The following is an 18883-nucleotide window of genomic DNA, read 5'->3' as shown; positions in this document are numbered from 1 at the left end:
CAGCTTTTTGCTTCCTGGTTCAATTTCACTTATTCTATTGTCCTCTCTTTACTCCTAACTATTCCTTCTTGCTTCAACCTTTCTCCAAGCTTTCTTCACCTATCATTAATCAACCAAACACATCAAAGCTATGCTTAAAATCATGAGATATTCATTCTTTCATAATATGTGACAATTATAGTATAAAATCTCATGAAATAGCATGAATTCATACATGGTTGATTAAATCAAAGGAAACATGAAAATCTACCCAATTAGCTTGCTTATGGCTCAAGAAAGTGCATAATTCAATTGAAAACAAAAGAAAATGGCTAGTGAAACTAGGCTAAGATGACTTGTCATCACAACACCAAACTTAAAGCTTGCTTGTCCCCAAGCAAGAAAAAAAGTTTATTGAGAAGAAAGGATGAAATGGAAGAGGATGTTCATGCTAGCAGAGTATTATTGATAGTTCATGGGATTTTGTGTGGATATGTAAATACTCACTTCTTATTGACTCCTAGGCCTAGAAAGTCTCCTTCAAGCTTCAAGTAACATACTGATATGACCTCTCATTATTCCTTTATCCTTGGTTATTACTTTGTTCATAAGCTTTAATTGAGTGTCATGTGTAGCAAGTTCATTTCCTTTTCTTTATACTTGACACATTATTCACTATAGACACTTGGCTCACATTCCTTCTTAGAACATTCATGTCCAGCACCTCTTTGGGCTGCTAAATGCCTTGTAGTTAGGTTGCTCTTGATAGTGGACTTTCAGCTGATGATCCCGAGTTAGTTAACCCAAGTCACCGAGTGTTGATGCACTCCAAAGAGCTTAATAATCCAAGCAGATCCTAATACAAAGACACCACAGGCATATATTCTAAGGTTCAAGCTATTGGTGTCCAGCTTTGTTTCTTTTTGTTTTTCTTTTGTTCTGCCACTTCTTTTTTTTTTCTTTTTGTTTTTCTTTCCAACCAAGGATTTTTATTTGATTGAGATTCATAGACAGTAGGCCACTCTATACTTAGGAGATATCCTGGCTCTTTATTCACTAAAAGTGAGCTATTATACAATCACACACATACCACCACTTACTTTTATTCTACTTCTATCTAACAGAGACCATCTTACTTCACCTTCAAACATTTCTTTTATTGAACTTAAAGATGCAGGGGACAAAACATGCTTTTTGCTAAGTGAAAGTAAACACACAAGCACACACATAGACTAGCTTACTTATTTTGAAACAAACATAATGCAAAGACTATTGATTAAAAGAACTACTTAAAGATGCAAAGACAACTTAAAACAGATAGAATGCATGTTTTTTTTTTTTTTGTAGTGATGAACAAGGAGCAAGTCCACCTTTCATTTGTCATGCTTTTTCTTTCTCCTTTCATACACTTGGTTGCTAGTGTTTCCACCATCCGTGTTTGTTGTCTGTTGGCCTCGCCAGAATCCAGCCTTATTCATAGCCTCCTCTACTCTATCTTCAAGTCTCATAGCATTGCTTACCTCTACCTCACTTCTCTTTTTGAAGAATTCATCAAAAGTTGGGAAAGCCGGATCCATGTTGTGCAAATGTTCTCCAATATAGTTTAGTTTGATTTGGCTATTGATGTTGTAATCGGCTTGTACTTCATACCTTGCATCTTGGAGTGTTGTGAACTCTTTGAGAGCCCTCAAATTTTCAACTTGCATTTGTTCCAACTTTCCAAAAGATTCATGAGATTGAAAAGCATGTTCTTCTTGCATCACAAGGAATCTGACTCGAATTCACTTTGTTTGTTCATCATTCTTAGCTCCCTTTCTTCTTGTGCTTATTGGTTTTTCATGTATAGTGAATGGTATTCCTCTTGCCTTTCTTGAATTCTCATGTACTATTGTGACAATCTTCCTATTGCTTCTTGCATTTGAGTCATATCCATATTGCCATGTGGGAAAAAGTGTGGCTGTTCCTCCTCCTCTTGTGGCTCTTCTTCTATGTGTGGCTCATCTTCTTCCATTGGTTCTTCTCTTTGCCTTCTTCCATGTGGCCTTCGGCCTTGATGTACTTCAAGAGCCATTGTCATTCGTTCAATGGTTATGGGCATGCCTTGGCTTAACCACATTGGATTATCTTCTTCCATTGGCACTTTAGCCTTTGCACACAACCTCCAAATGGTACTTGGGTAGTATAACCAAGACCCGGCCGAATTCTTCTCAGCAAGCCTTTGGATGTCTTTTGCAAGGATTTCATGGACTCTTATTTCTCCTCCCACAATGATGCAATGCAACATCACGGCTCTCTCCCTGTTAACTTCTGAGGTGTTCACTGTGCCCAGAATTGATCTTTTCATCAGCTCATACCATCCTTTTGCTTCTGGGGTGAGGTTACATCTCTTCAGATACTTATATTTGTTCTTGTCATCTCCTTCCCACTCTGAGTTCTCCATACAAATATCTCTCACAATCTCATCATAATCCTGATCTTCATTTAATCTTTGTTTGTATCCCGGTTCACTAAAGCGGACTGACTTTAGTCCCAAGACTTTCTTGATTGTATCCGAGCTAAAGTCTACTTCCACCCCCCGCACATAGCTCTTGTATGTTGGGGGCTCACGCATGTCAAGCCTTGAGACATTTGCATAGAACTCTCTTATGATATTGGCATTGATTCGGGTGGCTGGTGATGCAAGTTCCTCCCACCTCCTCTTTCGAATTTTGTCCTTCATTTCTTGGCATCCATCATCCGGCAACAAGAGTGGAATTTTAGGATAGATCCTTTTCTCGTTCATCCATTCAATTTGCATTTGATGGTACCGAGACTTGAATCTCCATTGGTCATATCCATGTGTGTCTTCCTCCACCATGGGGTCTTTCCCTTTTCTTCGTTTGGTTCTTGAGGAAGAGGCCATGATCACTTGGTTGGTTGAGTTTTGTGAGGTTAGAGAGAGTGTGAAGAATGTTGGAGAATTTGATGTGTGTTTGGAGCAAGAAGAAATTAAGACCGAACTTGTTATGACCAGAAATGATGAAGGGAAGTTTAAATGGTTGGATTTTAAAGCAAGAGAAATGTTGAACAGAGCTTGTTATGTTGAGGAGTGATGAAGGGAATGAAGTTTCCAAGGTTGGAGTGATTTGGTCATGTGCATGGCTTGAGGTGGTACGTTTGAGCAATGAAAGGCTAAGATGCAACGAGACACTATGGGGATCAAAGGTGTGCATGTAAGGATGAATGAAGACAAAGCTTGCTTCTTCACTTGCCTTTGCCGTGATCATTCTCAAGGAGTGGCAGATTTCTTTTTCGAAGCATGTGATGAGATTTTGTCCTCATGCTATGCTTTCCTTTGTCTTGTCTCTTTCATTGAAGATTCTTTGACCACCTAGTCATCACAACATACATTAGTTTTGTCCAACTATGGCAAGAGTATTCCTGTTATATGAATCATCAATTCTTATATCCAAATGAACTGTGACTCATCTTTGGAGGACACCAAACTTAATGTTTGGTCATGCATGAAGAAATTGTGTCTCTTCCTCCAATTAGTGAAATCCCAATGTCACTCTTAGTTAAATGTTTATAAGAATTGCTTTCATCCTAATTTTCTTTTTCTCTCTTTTTTTTTCATGAAGGGTCAATTGTGTCCCTAAATCGGTTCATCAAGTTTTGATGAACACCAAACTTGTTTCTTGTCAAAGGGTACATCACAATTGATGCCTTCATTACCGAATAAGAATTTTTCCATTTATAAGATTTTGGAAAACAACAATTGTATAATTATTGATGCATGAATTTCAAATTTTCATGAAGCTATGTGGACACCAAACTTTAGTGTTTGGCCATATGCTTTTAAGCTTGCAAAACGGAATTATTTATAACGTTGGTTTAGTGTGCTTGAAGGCACACCAAACTTAGAATTCTCAGCATATGTTTCAAAACAGTGCATGCAGTCAATGGACATGTTCATGAAAAGAGAAAAGAATTCATGCTCAAATGATCATAACTTATTGAATTTAAAATTACATGAATCTTAAATCATGGGTTGCCTCCCATGGAGCGCTCTTTTATTGTCATTAGCTTGACATTGAGGCTTTCTTTTATGGTGGTTGGTGCTTGTAGAGCCTCAATTTGTCTCCCCTGACTGTGATCCTCTTCTTTGTTCCCTGGTGTTCAATTTCAGCATGCTCTAATGAGAGTATGTTGCTGACAGTGTAGTAGTCCTCAGTTTGTTGGTTTGCCCCCAGCTGTTGATATATCAGTTGCACTTTGTCACCTTTGGAAAGCCCCTCTGTTGGGATCTTCCTGTTCTTCCAACCCCTTTTTGTTTTGTTTCTCCGTTTCATCTTTCCTTTTGTTGATCTTTCTTTTCTGGCCGTAGGCTTCCCTTGGGGACCTCTCTTCTCAGTGGCTAGTACTCCAATATCCTCTTGGGCCTCTTCATCAGTCTGCACAATCCTTAGCCTTGGGATGTTGCTGTGACTCTCTTTGTCAGCTTCTTCCTTCAACTGTGATTCTCCCTTGTCAATTTTCATACAGTCTTTCTTCTTATTACCAAACTGTGCTTCTGGTAACACCTTCAGAGTGACGCTCTTGTCATGCATTCTGAGAGTTAATTCTCCTTCCTCTATGTCTATGATAGCTCTAGCAGTGGCCAAGAATGGCCTTCCCAGAATAATAGAGTCACCATCATCCCCTTCTGAATCTAGAACCACAAAATCTGCAGGGTGATGACAAGTCATCTTAGCCTATTTTAACTAGTCTTTTTCTTTTGTTTTCATTAGAATTATGCACTTTCTTGAGCTACAAGCAAGCCAATTAGGTAGATTTTCATGTTTCCTTTGATTTAATCAACCATGTATGAATTCATGCTATTTCATGAGGTTTTATACTATAATTGTCATATATTATGAAAGAATGAATATCTCATGATTTTAAGCATAGCTTTGATGTGTTTGGTTGATTAATGATAGGTGAAGAAAGCTTGGAGAAAGGTTGAAGCAAGAAGGAATAGCTAGGAGTAAAGAGAAGACAATGGAATAAGTGAAATTGAACCAGGAAGCAAAAAGATGGACCTAAAGTTAGCCTCAAAATTTTGCACAAACTTTTGGGTGAAAAGTTAGCCCCAACGTTAGCCCCTAACTTTTGGGCTAACGTTGGAACTTGAAAATCACTCCTTGGGTACCAAAAGTTTGCGCCAACGTTAGCCCCTAACTTTGAGGCTAACGTTGGCACATGAAAATCACCCCTGGGCACCAAAAGTTTGCGCCAACGTTAGCCCCTAACTTTGAGGCTAACGTTGGCATGAGAAAAACACTCCCTGGGCACCAAAAGTTTGCGCCAACATTAGCCCCTAACTTTGAGGCTAACGTTGGCACATGAAAACTACAAGGGGAGGAGCAAAAGTTTGCGCCAACGTTAGCCCCTAACTTTTGGGCTAACGTTGGCGCCACAAGTGCACCAAGGAAGGCCAACGTTGGTGCAAAAGTTAGACCCCTAACTTTTGCACCAACGTGAGTATCAGCAAGATATGGGGGCTGATATGAAAAGTTGGACCAAAAGTTAGACCCTAACTTTTGCTCCAACTTTTGGTCCAACTTTTGCAAAACTCCAACCCGGTTCAATTGGTTCACTTTGGTTCTTCTCCAAACTTCAAGAGCAATCAACCAAGGCCTCTTTCAACCCAATTCCACCAAGAGCAAAGGCCCAACTCAAGGCTTGAAGATCATTTGAAGAAAGTGTATAAATAGGATAGAATTCAAGTTCTTCAGAGAGCTTTTCCTTTGAATTTTCATAATAGTTTTCGGAGAGCTTTGGATATTGAGTGATCTTTAATTTCTTAGTCTTGGGGAAAGAGAATTCACTTCTCTTCCTCTTAGTTTTATTGCTTTCAATTTCAATTACAATTGTCTTGGATCTTGGGTTGGAGAATTGAAGAAATTCTGTTTCAATCTCATCCTTGGATCTCTCTGCTTTATTTACTGCTTGATTGAATTTAATTTCTGTTAATTGCTCTTCATATACTTTCCTTGCAATTTACAATTCCCTTGCAATTGTTCTTGTTGGATCTAGGAAGGCATTGAGATCTAGACTCGGTTTTCTAGTCTCTGGGTCCTGAGATCTGAACTTTCAATTTCTAATTCTCTGTTTACTGTTTTCATGTTCATTTACTTTTCTGCTTCAAGATCCGATTTAACCCAAACCTTCTTCTACTTCTCTGCTTGATGCAAATTTACTTTTCCTTGTTTAATTTCTGCAAATCCAAGTCCCAATCTCCTTTACAATTCAAGTCATTTACATTTCTTGCACTTTAAGATTCCGCAATTTACATTTCTTGCATTCTAAGTTTCTGCCATTCAATTTCTTGTTCTTTAAGATTTAGCACTTTAATTTCTTGCTCTCTTTAATTTCATGCAATTTACCCATTCCCTTTACTTTCCATGCAATTTAATTTCTGAAAATCACAAAACACTCAATCAAATCTTGATTCGCTTGACTAAATTAACCACTAAGCTAAAATTGCTCAATCCTTCAATCCCTATGGGATCGACCTCACTCCCGTGAGTTATTATTACTTGATGCGACCCGGTGCACTTGCCGGTTAGATTTGTGTATTTTGGGAGAAATTCATTTTTCCACCAAAATACTCATCAAGTTTTTGGCGTCGTTGCCGGGGATTGATTAGATTGACAATGATTAAGTGAGGTGGTGATCTAGATCAAGCACTTTTTCTTTATTTTTCTCTAATTTTGACTAACCCACTAACTGTTTGAATTTTTGTCTGAGATGACTGAAACTTCGCTTTAGCAACAAAGTGAAGTTTTCTGGGAAATTTCTGGCTCTATGCAATGCTCTTGCTTACACAAGAAAAGCAATTTCTGCCACTAATCTCCCAAGTCCATCAACTGTTTGATACTTTGTGCCAGCTAACCTTCTGAATCACATTCTGAGCTTGAAAATATTCAATCATCACTTGAATTTTTGTGACTGTGCAGATCATGGAGGGGAACTCAACAAATTCTAGAAATCATGAGAGTAATATCCCCACCTTGGATGATAATGTAACCCATAGTTCGAAGCAACTATCCATAGCCATGAATGATGATGTTGCCCAATGGTTTGAAGCTTTTCCACAAGGAAGCATTATCGGATGGGAAGAACTGATGAATGGACTCCTAGTCAAATTGAACCCATCACAGAGAATTGTTAAGCCAGAGGCAGAAGTGCATCCATTCACACAAGAGAAAGAAATTGAAGGTGCTCGTGCAGTAATAAGCCAAAACAAGCAGATACATCAGCAGACTCTACAACAACTGGACATGATGGCTAGAAAAATCACTGAGTTGAGACATGCTGTAGTACATACATACAACCTGACTCAAAGCTCATATGGGTGTAATCAAGCTGAACACAGTTTTGGGGCCATTAACCATGAGCAACAGAGTTATGAGCAACTACAATCTCCAAGCAATCACTCTAGCATGCTCCAACACAGGCCTCAGAATGATGTGTACAATCCACCTTGGAGAACTCATTCTAATGGGAGGGGGTTGAGAACCAAAACCAAAGACCAAGGGACTTCAACTGCAACAATCCCAGCTTCAAAAACCAACTTAAAACACACCCCACAACAACAATCACACACACTTCCAACCCCGTCCTACCTCACCATTCGCTCAAAATGACCTTCATCAACCACCACAATTGACACAGCCACAACCACTTCCAACCTTTCAAAGAATCTATATTCTAGAAATGCTGATGGAGAGGTCCATAAAAATTCAAGAAATAATGGCAATAGAGCGGGAAAAAATAAAGAAACATCAAGAGATGATAAGCAAGAACCAGGAGGCTTCACTCAGAAGACTTGAAAGGCAGATGGAACAACTGGTTCAAAATCTTGTTGAATTGGGTGAGAAGGAGGGGACTCTGAACCCAAAGAGCCATGAAAAGGATGCTGTGTTGAAAGAGAAGGGAGTCATGGAGGAAAGTAAGAGGGCTATGGAAAGAGAAACAGAGGGAAGGAAGCCCATAGCAAGAGGAGGAAACCTAAGGCAACAGAAGCCTCAACTTCCATGAGCACAGAGTGAAGGATGTCAAGCTAGTGACAATAAAAGAGCGCTTGTTGGGAGGCAACCCAACCGGAGGTAACTATCTTTTCATATCTATTTCAATAAAAAGGTTAAGTAGTTTTATCTATAATGCAAGAAGCTAAGTTTGGTGTTGCACGCCAAAACAATCTAAAGGAGAATGCAGGATTCTAAGTTTGGTGTTTCACCAAAATCCCAGTATAAAACACATTCTCACTCTCTGCATAATGCTGGCTTCAAGCATGTTGGATGAACTAGTTAACTATTCTGCTGTTTCCTAGTTTTCAGTTTTATTGCTTTTGAAAAAGAAGAAGAAAAGAAAAAAGTTATTACACATGGTTAATTTGATGCATGAAACCCATTGGCAAGGTACTAAGTTTGGTGTTCTCACACCAAAGTAAGTTCAAAAAGCCCGCAAATAAATCATGAAAATTAACCATTGTTTCCAAGTGCTTGGGGAACAAGCAACTTTCAATATCACTGCAGAGTATCATACAAGCTTCTGGAGATGTTTAGCATCATCAATCAAAGAGGTGAAAGATGAACATGAGGGCCAGCAATGATGATGATGAGAAGAAGGAAAGCAAGTAAACTTCAACAGGTTGTATTGTTAAGTGATTATTTTACATCAAATATTGCTGTAATTGAAGGTTGGATTGTATCCTTATCTGCCCTGCTTGTCTGCATAGTATAGTTTTTTTTTTACCCCTGCCTGCCTGCATAGCATAATCTTTCTGTGATTCAAAAAGCAAGATGCGTGATCATTCACAACATTCTTATCTTCAAAACTTGTTTGCACTCAATTTTCAAGAAATGCATCACATGAAAGTTCTTTGAAAAGAAGGATTGAGGAATCAAACAATTTTGAGGCAAGCAAAAGATTAGGAGAAGTGGTGGTTCTAGTTGTATGATTTTGTATTGAGGTTGCATGCTTGTGAAAACTTGCATGGGAGCTCAAAGGCAGGACATGAAGTTCAAAGAAGTATTGTGGAGATTCTCAAAAATCTATTGATCCAAGAAGCAGCAAACAAAACAAAAGAAAATAAAGAAAATACAAAAGCAAAAAGAACATGGCCCAAGGCTCTGAGCATCAATTACTAGGCAGAAAAAGAAAGAAGAAACAAAACTCAAAGAGTTGTTAGCCTAGTAAATGCTTGTGGTTGAGCTGTGTCAAGGAAAGAGGCTTGAGCAAGTAAATCCTTAGGGGTGCTTCAACACCTAATACCTTAAAACCAACTGGTTTAGGAGTATTGATTGAAAGCTTATCTAAAGAGCCGCTTTGAGACATGACACTTAGAGTCGAGGCCAAAGCACAGAAACTATAAGCTGCTTCAAGGAGACTACATATAAAGAGATATCCATGATACCATTTGGATGAAAATCCTAAGACCTAAGACTCCCAATATGTGAGGAATAGTGAGCACTGAAGCCCTTGCAAGAGTACATGATTTAGAGTTCACCCCACTGTACCTGATCACTTCACTCACTGGACTTTACAAGTTATTCTTCAATCCATCTTAATTGAAAGAACCTTGGAGCATAAATTTATTTCTTGCTTGAGGACAAGCAAGCTTTAAGTTTGGTGTTGTGATGACAAGTCATCTTAGCCTATTTTAACTAGTCTTTTTCTTTTGTTTTCATTAGAATTATGCACTTTCTTGAGCTACAAGCAAGCCAATTAGGTAGATTTTCATGTTTCCTTTGATTTAATCAACCATGTATGAATTCATGCTATTTCATGAGGTTTTATACTATAATTGTCATATATTATGAAAGAATGAATATCTCATGATTTTAAGCATAGCTTTGATGTGTTTGGTTGATTAATGATAGGTGAAGAAAGCTTGGAGAAAGGTTGAAGCAAGAAGGAATAGCTAGGAGTAAAGAGAAGACAATGGAATAAGTGAAATTGAACCAGGAAGCAAAAAGTTGGACCTAAAGTTAGCCTCAAACTTTTGCACAAACTTTTGGGTGAAAAGTTAGCCCCAACGTTAGCCCCTAACTTTTGGGCTAACGTTGGAACTTGAAAATCACTCCCTGGGTACCAAAAGTTTGCGCCAACGTTAGCCCCTAACTTTGAGGCTAACGTTGGCACATGAAAATCACCCCTGGGCACCAAAAGTTTGCGCCAACGTTAGCCCCTAACTTTGAGGCTAACGTTGGCACATGAAAACTACAAGGGGAGGAGCAAAGGTTTGCGCCAACGTTAGCCCCTAACTTTTGGGCTAACGTTGGCGCCACAAGTGCACCAAGGAAGGCCAACGTTGGTGCAAAAGTTAGACCCCTAACTTTTGCACCAACGTGAGTATCAGCAAGATATAGGGGCTGATATGAAAAGTTGGACCAAAAGTTAGACCCTAACTTTTGCTCCAACTTTTGGTCCAACTTTTGTAAAACTCCAACCCGGTTCAATTGGTTCACTTTGGTTCTTCTCCAAACTTCAAGAGCAATCAACCAAGGCCTCTTTCAACCCAATTCCACCAAGAGCAAAGGCCCAACTCAAGGCTTGAAGATCATTTGAAGAAAGTGTATAAATAGGATAGAATTCAAGTTCTTCAGAGAGCTTTTCCTTTGAATTTTCATAATAGTTTTCGGAGAGCTTTGGATATTGAGTGATCTTTAATTTCTTAGTCTTGGGGAAAGAGAATTCACTTCTCTTCCTCTTAGTTTTATTGCTTTCAATTTCAATTACAATTGTCTTGGATCTTGGGTTGGAGAATTGAAGAAATTCTGTTTCAATCTCATCCTTGGATCTCTCTGCTTTATTTACTGCTTGATTGAATTTAATTTCTGTTAATTGCTCTTCATATACTTTCCTTGCAATTTACAATTCCCTTGCAATTGTTCTTGTTGGATCTAGGAAGGCATTGAGATCTAGACTCGGTTTTCTAGTCTCTGGGTCCTGAGATCTGAACTTTCAATTTCTAATTCTCTGTTTACTGTTTTCATGTTCATTTACTTTTCTGCTTCAAGATCCGATTTAACCCAAACCTTCTTCTACTTCTCTGCTTGATGCAAATTTACTTTTCCTTGTTTAATTTCTGCAAATCCAAGTCCCAATCCCCTTTACAATTCAAGTCATTTACATTTCTTGCACTTTAAGATTCCGCAATTTACATTTCTTGCATTCTAAGTTTCTGCCATTCAATTTCTTGTTCTTTAAGATTTAGCACTTTAATTTCTTGCTCTCTTTAATTTCATGCAATTTACCCATTCCCTTTACTTTCCATGCAATTTAATTTCTGCAAATCACAAAACACTCAATCAAATCTTGATTCGCTTGACTAAATTAACCACTAAGCTAAAATTGCTCAATCCTTCAATCCCTGTGGGATCGACCTCACTCCCGTGAGTTATTATTACTTGATGCGACCCGGTGCACTTGCCAGTTAGATTTGTGTGTTTTGGGAGAAATTCATTTTTCCACCAAAATACTCATCACAGGGTATATGAAATTGTCCACCTTGACCAGAAGGTTTTCAATCATACCCCTGGGGTATACTGTTGACTTATCTACTAGTTCTAGAGATATCTGTACTGGTTTAACTTCCTCTATATGCAGCTTTTTTACCAAGGAGGATGGTATTAAGTTGATACTTGCTCCTAGATCGCACATTGCTTTAGTGATGGTTAATTCCCCAATGGTGCAAGGTAGCAAAAAGCTCCCTGGATCTTCAAGCTTAGGGGGAAACCCTTTTTGAATCAAAACCCTGCATTCTTCAGTGAGAAGTATGGTTTCCTTCTCATGCCAACTTCTTTTCTTGTTGATAAGCTCCTTCAAAAACTTGGCATACAGAGGCATTTGCTCAAGTGCTTCAGCCAAGGGAATGTTGATTTCCAGCTTTTTGAAAGTCTCCAGGAACTTATGAAATTGTTGGTCCTTGGTTTCTTTGTTGAACCTCTGCGGATATGGCAGTGGAGGTACAAAAGTTTTCTCTGCTTGTTGCTTTTGATTCTTGGTTGGCTCTTCAACTGCTTCATTCCCTTTTTTTTGAATTTTTGATTGTTCCTCCTTTACTTGAGTTTGCTTTGAGGCTTCCTTGCTTGCCATTGCATCATCATCATTGGCTTCCTCTGTGTGTGTTGGTTGTTCCTCTTCCATTGGTCTTTTGCTGCTCTCTACTTGCTTCTTAGTAGTGTCATTGTTGCTCGTCAATGTTCTCCCACTCCTTAATTGTATTCCCTTGCATTCTTCCTTAGGATTTGGGATTGTGTCACTTGGAAGTGAGCTTGAAGGTCTCTCAAGAGAAATCTGCTTGGAGATTTGCCCCATCTGTCTCTCTAGGCTCTTCAGGGATGCTTCCTGATTCTTGGTTACCATTTCTTGGTGTTTCAACATTTTGTCTATCATAGCCTCCAAGTTAGTGATTCTCTGGGCTTCAGGTGATACTTGAGGTGGGTTATGAGATGTGGGTGGTAGATGATAGGCATTTTGGTTGGTGGGTTGGTTATTGGATTGGTACTGGTTGGGGTTGGGGTAGTTGTTTTGAGGTTTTCTGTAGGGGTTTTGGTTAGTCTGCTGCTGGTTGTGGTTTTGGTTGCCTCTTGGGTTGTTTTGATTTGAGTTCCTCTGCCATGGTTGTTGGTTTTGGGTATGATTATCTCCCCATCTGAGGTTTGGGTGGTTCTTTCAGGATGGATTGTATGTATCACCATACACTTCATTTGGTCCTTGGTTGTGCATATACTGTACTTGCTCTTGTTGGTGTTCTTCTTGAGTTTCTTCACTCTGTCCCCATGTGGTTGATGGTTGGCTAGTGTTAACTGCTGCAACTTGGAGACTATCAATCCTCTTGGCCATTTGCTCAAATTGTTGTTGAATTTGCTGCTGCATTATCTTGTTTTGAGCCAAGATTGAATCCACTCCTTCTAGCTCCATTACTCCTCTTCTTTGTGATGGTTGGCGGCTTCTTTGATGAGCAAAGAAATATTGGTTGTTAGCCACCATATCAATGAGATTTTGAGCTTCCTCTGCAGTTTTCATGAGTTGTAAGGAGCCTCCAGCTGAGTGGTCAAGTGATTCTTGAGCCTTTAGGGTGAGTCCTTTATAGAAGTTCTGTAGCTTGTCCCACTCAGTGAACATTTCTGGTGGACATTTCCTCAGCAGAGCCTTGTATCTCTCCCATGCTTCATACAGATTTTCAGCATCCAATTGTGTGAATGTTTGTACTTCGGTTTTCAGCCTGTTAACCCTTTGAGGTGGATAAAATTTGGCTAGAAATTTAGTCACCAAATCATCCCAGCTAGTGATGCTTCCTTGAGGAAAGGTTTCAAGCCACTGTGCGGCCTTGTCCCTTAATGAGAACGGGAACAGCAGAAGCTTGTAGGTCTCAGGATTTACGCCATTGGACTTGACAGTGTCACAAATCCTTAAGAAGATAGATAAATGTTGATTTGGATCCTCCAATGGTCCTCCCCAAACGAGCAGTTGTTTTGGACCAATGTAATGAGTTGTGCCTTCAATTAAAAGTTGTTTGCATTGACATTAGGGGTGAGAATGCTGCTTCCACAATGTCTAGCATTTGCAAAGGTATAGGAGGCCAAAACTCTCCTCTGGGGTGGGTTGTTGTTGTTGTTATCTGCTCCACCAGGTGGAGTGGTTGAATGCTCCTCCATATCTTGGAATTCTTCTTCTGATTCCTCTTCTCCAACAATATTTTTCCCTCTTTCAGCTCTTCTTAACCTCCTGAGAGTTCTCTCGTCTTGTTCATGAAAGGTGGGTGTGGTTCTTCTTGTACCTGACATACAATCAAAACATAAGAAACACACAAACCAGTGACACTTCAATCTACTGCTAGAATGAAGTTTTAGTTAGCTTAAGCAAAAATTCAAACAGTTAGCGGGTTAATTACAAATTAGAGAAACAGAAAATAAAAATGCTAGATCTAGATCACCATCTCACTTAGTCATTGTCAATCTAATCAATCCCCGGCAACGGCGCCAAAAACTTGATGAGTATTTTGGTGGAAAAATGAATTTCTCCCAAAACACACAAATCTAACCGGCAAGTGCACCGGGTCGCATCAAGTAATAATAACTCACGGGAGTGAGGTCGATCCCACAGGGATTGAAGTATTGAGCAATTTTTAGTTTAGTGGTTGATTTAGTCAAGCGAATCAAGATTTGGTTGAGTGTTTTGTGATTTGCAGAAATTAAATTGTATGGAATTAAAGAGAACAGGAAATAAATTGCTGAATCTTAAAGAACAAGAAATTAAACGGCAGAAACTTAGAATGCAAGAAATGTAAATTGCGGAATCTTAAAGTGCAAGAAATGTAAATGACTTGAATTGTAAAGGGGATTGGGACTTGGATTTGCAGAAATTAAACAAGGAAAAGTAAATTTGCATCAAGCAGAGAAGTAGAAGAGGGTTTGGGTTAAATCGGATCTTGAAGCAGAAAAGTAAATGAACATGAAAACAGTAAACAGAGAATTAGAAATTGAAAGTTCAGATCTCAGGACCCAGAGACTAGAAAACTGAGTCTAGATCTCAATGCCTTCCTAGATCCAACAAGAACAATTGCAAGGGAATTGTAAATTGCAAGGAAAGTAGATGAAGAGCAATTAACAGAAATTAAATTCAATCAAGCAGTAAATAAAGCAGAGAGATCCAAGGATGAGATTGAAACAGAATTTCTTCAATTCTCCAACCCAAGATCCAAGACAATTGTAATTGAAATTGAAAGCAATAAAACTAAGAGGAAGAGAAGTGAATTCTCCTTCCCCAAGACTAAGAAATTAAAGATCACTCAATATCCAAAGCTCTCCGAAAACTATTATGAAAATTCAAAGGAAAAGCTCTCTGAAGAACTTGAATTCTATCCTATTTATACACTTTCTTCAAATGATCTTCAAGCCTTGAGTTGGGCCTTTGCTCTTGGTGGAATTGGGTTGAAAGAGGCCTTGGTTGATTGCTCTTGGAGTTTGGAGAAGAACCAAAGTGAACCAAATGAACCGGGTTGGAGTTTTGCAAAAGTTGGACCAAAAGTTGGAGCAAAAGTTTGAGGCAAACTTTTGGTCCAACTTTTCATATCAGCCCCCATATTTTGCCGATACCCACGTTGGTGCAAAAGTTAGGGGTCTAACTTTTGCTCCAACGTTGGCCTTCTTTAGTGCACTTATGGCGCCAACGTTAGCCCAAAAGTTAGGGGCTAACGTTGGCGCAAACTTTTTCTCCTCCCCTTGTATTTTTCATGTGCCAACGTTAGCCCAAAAGTTAGAGGCTAACGTTGGCGCAAACTTTTGGTGGCTAGGGAGGTTTTTCTTATGCCAACGTTAGCCACCAAGTTAGGGGCTAACGTTGGCGCAAACTTTTGGTGCCCAGGGGTGATTTTCATGTGCCAACTTAGCCCAAAAGTTAGGGGCTAACGTTGGCGCAAACTTTTGGTGCCCAGGGAGTGATTTTCAAGCTCCAACGTTAGCCCAAAAGTTAGGGGCTAACGTTGGGGCTAACTTTTCACCCAAAAGTTTGTGCAAAAGTTTGAGGCTAACTTTAGGTCCAGCTTTTTGCTTCCTAGTTCAATTTCACTTATTCTATTGTCCTCTCTTTACTCCTAGCTATTCCTTCTTGCTTCAACCTTTCTCCAAGCTTTCTTCACCTATCATTAATCAACCAAACACATCAAAGCTATGCTTAAAATCATGAGATATTCATTCTTTCATAATATGTGACAATTATAGTATAAAATCTCATGAAATAGCATGAATTCATACATGGTTGATTAAATCAAAGGAAACATGAAAATCTACCCAATTAGCTTACTTATGGCTCAAGAAAGTGCATAATTCAATTGAAAACAAAAGAAAAAGGCTAGTGAAACTAGGCTAAGATGACTTGTCATCAATCATATCTTGTGATTTCTTGTGAATCAAGTCATTAATTGTGATTTTAAAAATCAAATCTTTTTCAAAACTAATTTCAATCATATCTTTTCAAAAATATCTCTTTATCTTATCTTTTTCAAAATTTGATTTTAAAATATCCTTTCTAACTTCTTATCTTCTTATCTTTTCAAAATTGATTTTCAAATTTGTTTCAACTAACTAACTAACTTTTTGTTTGTTTCTTATCTTTTTCAAAACTACCTAACTAACTCCCTCTCTCTAATTTTCGAAAATATCTTCCCTCTTTTTCAAAATTTCTTTTTAATTAACTAATTATTTTAATTTTTGATTTTAATTTTCGAAAAATTACTAACCTTTTTCAAAAACTATTTTCGAAAATCACTAACTCTTTTTCAAAAATAATTTTCGAAAATTCTTCTTCTCTCTCATCTCCTTCTATTTATTTATTCATCTAATAACACCTCTCTTCATCCCACATCTCTGCTCTCCTTACCCTTGTGTTTCTTTCTTTACATTACATTCTTTTCTTCTTCTACTCACACAAGGGAACCTCTATACCTGTGGTAAAAAGGATCCCTATTATTATTTTTCTGTTTCCTTCTCATTCATATAAGCAGGAGCACGGACAAGAATATTCTTGTTGAAGCAGATCCAGAACCTGAAAGGACTCTGAAGAGGAAACTAAGAGAAGCTAAATTACAACAATCCAGCAAGCACCTTTCAGAAATTTTCGAACAGGAAGAGGAGATGGCAGCCGAAAATAATAATAATGCAAGGAGGATGCTTGGTAACTTTACTGCACCTAACTCCAATTTACATGGAAGAAGCATCTCCATTCCTGCCATTGGAGCAAACAATTTTGAGCTGAAACCTCAATTAGTTTCTCTGATGCAGCAGAACTGCAAGTCTCATGGACTTCCATCTGAAGATCCTTTTCAGTTCTTAACTGAATTCTTGCAGATATGTGATACTGTTAAGACTAATGGAGTAGATCCTGAAGTCTACAGGCTCATGCTTTTCTCTTTTGCTGTGAGAGACAGAGCTAGAATATGGTTGGACTCTCAACCTAAGGATAGCCTGAACTCTTGGGATAAACTGGTCAAGGCTTTCTTAGCCAAGTTCTTTCCTCCTCAAAAGCTGAGTAAGCTTAGAGTGGATGTTCAGACCTTCAGACAGAAAGAAGGTGAATCCCTCTATGAAGCTTGGGAGAGATACAAAGAACTGACCAAAAAGTGTCCTTCTGACATGCTTTCAGAATGGACTATCCTGGACATATTCTATGATGGTCTGTCTGAATTAGCTAAGATGTCATTGGATACCTCTGCAGGTGGATCCATTCACTTAAAGAAAATGCCTGCAGAAGCTCAAGAACTCATTGACATGGTTGCTAATAACCAGTTCATGTACACTTCTGAGAGGAATCCTGTGAGTAATGGGATGCCTATGAAGAAGGGAGTTCTTGAAATTGATACTCTGAATGTCATATTGGCTCAGAATAAAATATTGACTCAACAAGTCAATATGATTTCTCAAAGTCTGAATGGAATGCAAGCTGCATCCAATAGTACTCAAGAGGCATCTTCTGAAGAAGAAGCTTATGATCCTGAAAACCGTGCAATAGCAGAGGTGAATTACATGGGTGAACCTTATGGAAACACCTATAACCCCTCATGGAGAAATCACCCAAATCTCTCATGGAAGGATCAACAAAAGCCTCAACAAGTCTTTAATAATGGTAGAAGAAATAGGTTTAACAATAGTAAACCTTTTCCATCATCCACTCAGCAACAGACAGAGAACTCTGAACAAAATACCTCTAATTTAGCAAACTTAGTCTCTGATCTATCTAAGGCCACTGTAAGTTTCATGAATGAAACAAGGTCCTCCATTAGAAATTTGGAGGCACAGGTGGGCCAGCTGAGTAAAAGGATCACTGAAATCCCTCCTAGTACTCTCCCAAGCAATACAGAAGAAAATCCAAAAGGAGAGTGCAAGGCCATTGAATTGACCATCATGGCCGAACCCACAAGAGAGGAGAAGGACGTGAATCCCAAGGAGGAAGACCTCCTAGGACGTCCAGTGATCAATAAGGAGTTTCCCTCTGAGGAACCAAAGGAATCTGAGGCTCATCTAGAGACCATAGAGATTCCATTAAACCTCCTTATGCCATTCATGAGCTCTGATGAGTATTCCTCTTCTGAAGAGAATGAAGATATTACTAAGGAGCAAGTTACCAAGTACCTTGGTGCAATCATGAAACTGAATGCCAAATTATTTGGTATTGAGACTTGGGAAGATGAATCTCCCTTGGCACCAATGAACTAAGTGATCTGGATCAACTGACATTGCCTAAGAAGAAACAGGATCCTGGAAAGTTCTTAATACCTTGTACCATAGGCACCATGATCTTTGAAAAGGCTCTGTGTGACCTTGGTTCAGGGATAAACCTCATGCCCCTCTCTGTAATAGAGAAACTGGGAATCTTTAGGGTGCAAGCTACTAAAATCTTATTAGAGATGGCAGACAATTCAAGAAAACAGGCTTATGGACAAGTAGAGGACGTGTTAGTAAAGGCTGAAGGCCTTTACATCCCTGCTGATTTCATAATCCTTGACACTGGGAAGGATGAGGATGAATCCATCATCCATGGAAGACCTTTCCTAGCCACAGCAAGAGCTGTGATTGATGTTGACAGAGGTGAATTTGTCCTTCAATTGAATGAGGACTCCCTTGTGTTTACAACTCAAGGTTACCCTTCTGTAAACATGGAAAAGAGGCACAGTAAGCTTCTCTCAAAACAGAGTCAACCAGAGCCCCCACAGTCAAACTCTAAGTTTGGTGTTGGGAGGCCACAACCAAACTCTAAGTTTGGTGTTGAACTCCCATATCCAAATTCTAAGTTTGGTGTTGGGAAGTCTCAATAATGCTCTGAACATCTGTGAGGCTCCATGAGAGCCCACTGTCAAGCTATTGACATTAAAGAA

General features: G+C 38.9%; 1 non-coding gene across 1 annotated transcript; it reads right to left on the bottom strand.

Annotated features, from left to right (window-relative positions):
- Positions 1–17042: 17042 nt before the first annotated feature.
- LOC112760382 (small nucleolar RNA R71) lies at positions 17043–17150 on the bottom strand. Its single transcript, XR_003180825.1, has one exon. It is a non-coding gene; the product is annotated as a small nucleolar RNA R71 (small nucleolar RNA).
- Positions 17151–18883: the final 1733 nt, after the last annotated feature.

Source organism: Arachis hypogaea, chromosome 16 (genome assembly GCF_003086295.3).
Source record: "Arachis hypogaea cultivar Tifrunner chromosome 16, arahy.Tifrunner.gnm2.J5K5, whole genome shotgun sequence".
NCBI lineage: Eukaryota > Viridiplantae > Streptophyta > Magnoliopsida > Fabales > Fabaceae > Arachis > Arachis hypogaea.
Note: the sequence above shows the minus strand (reverse complement) of the source record. Positions and strands in the feature narration are given on the sequence as shown.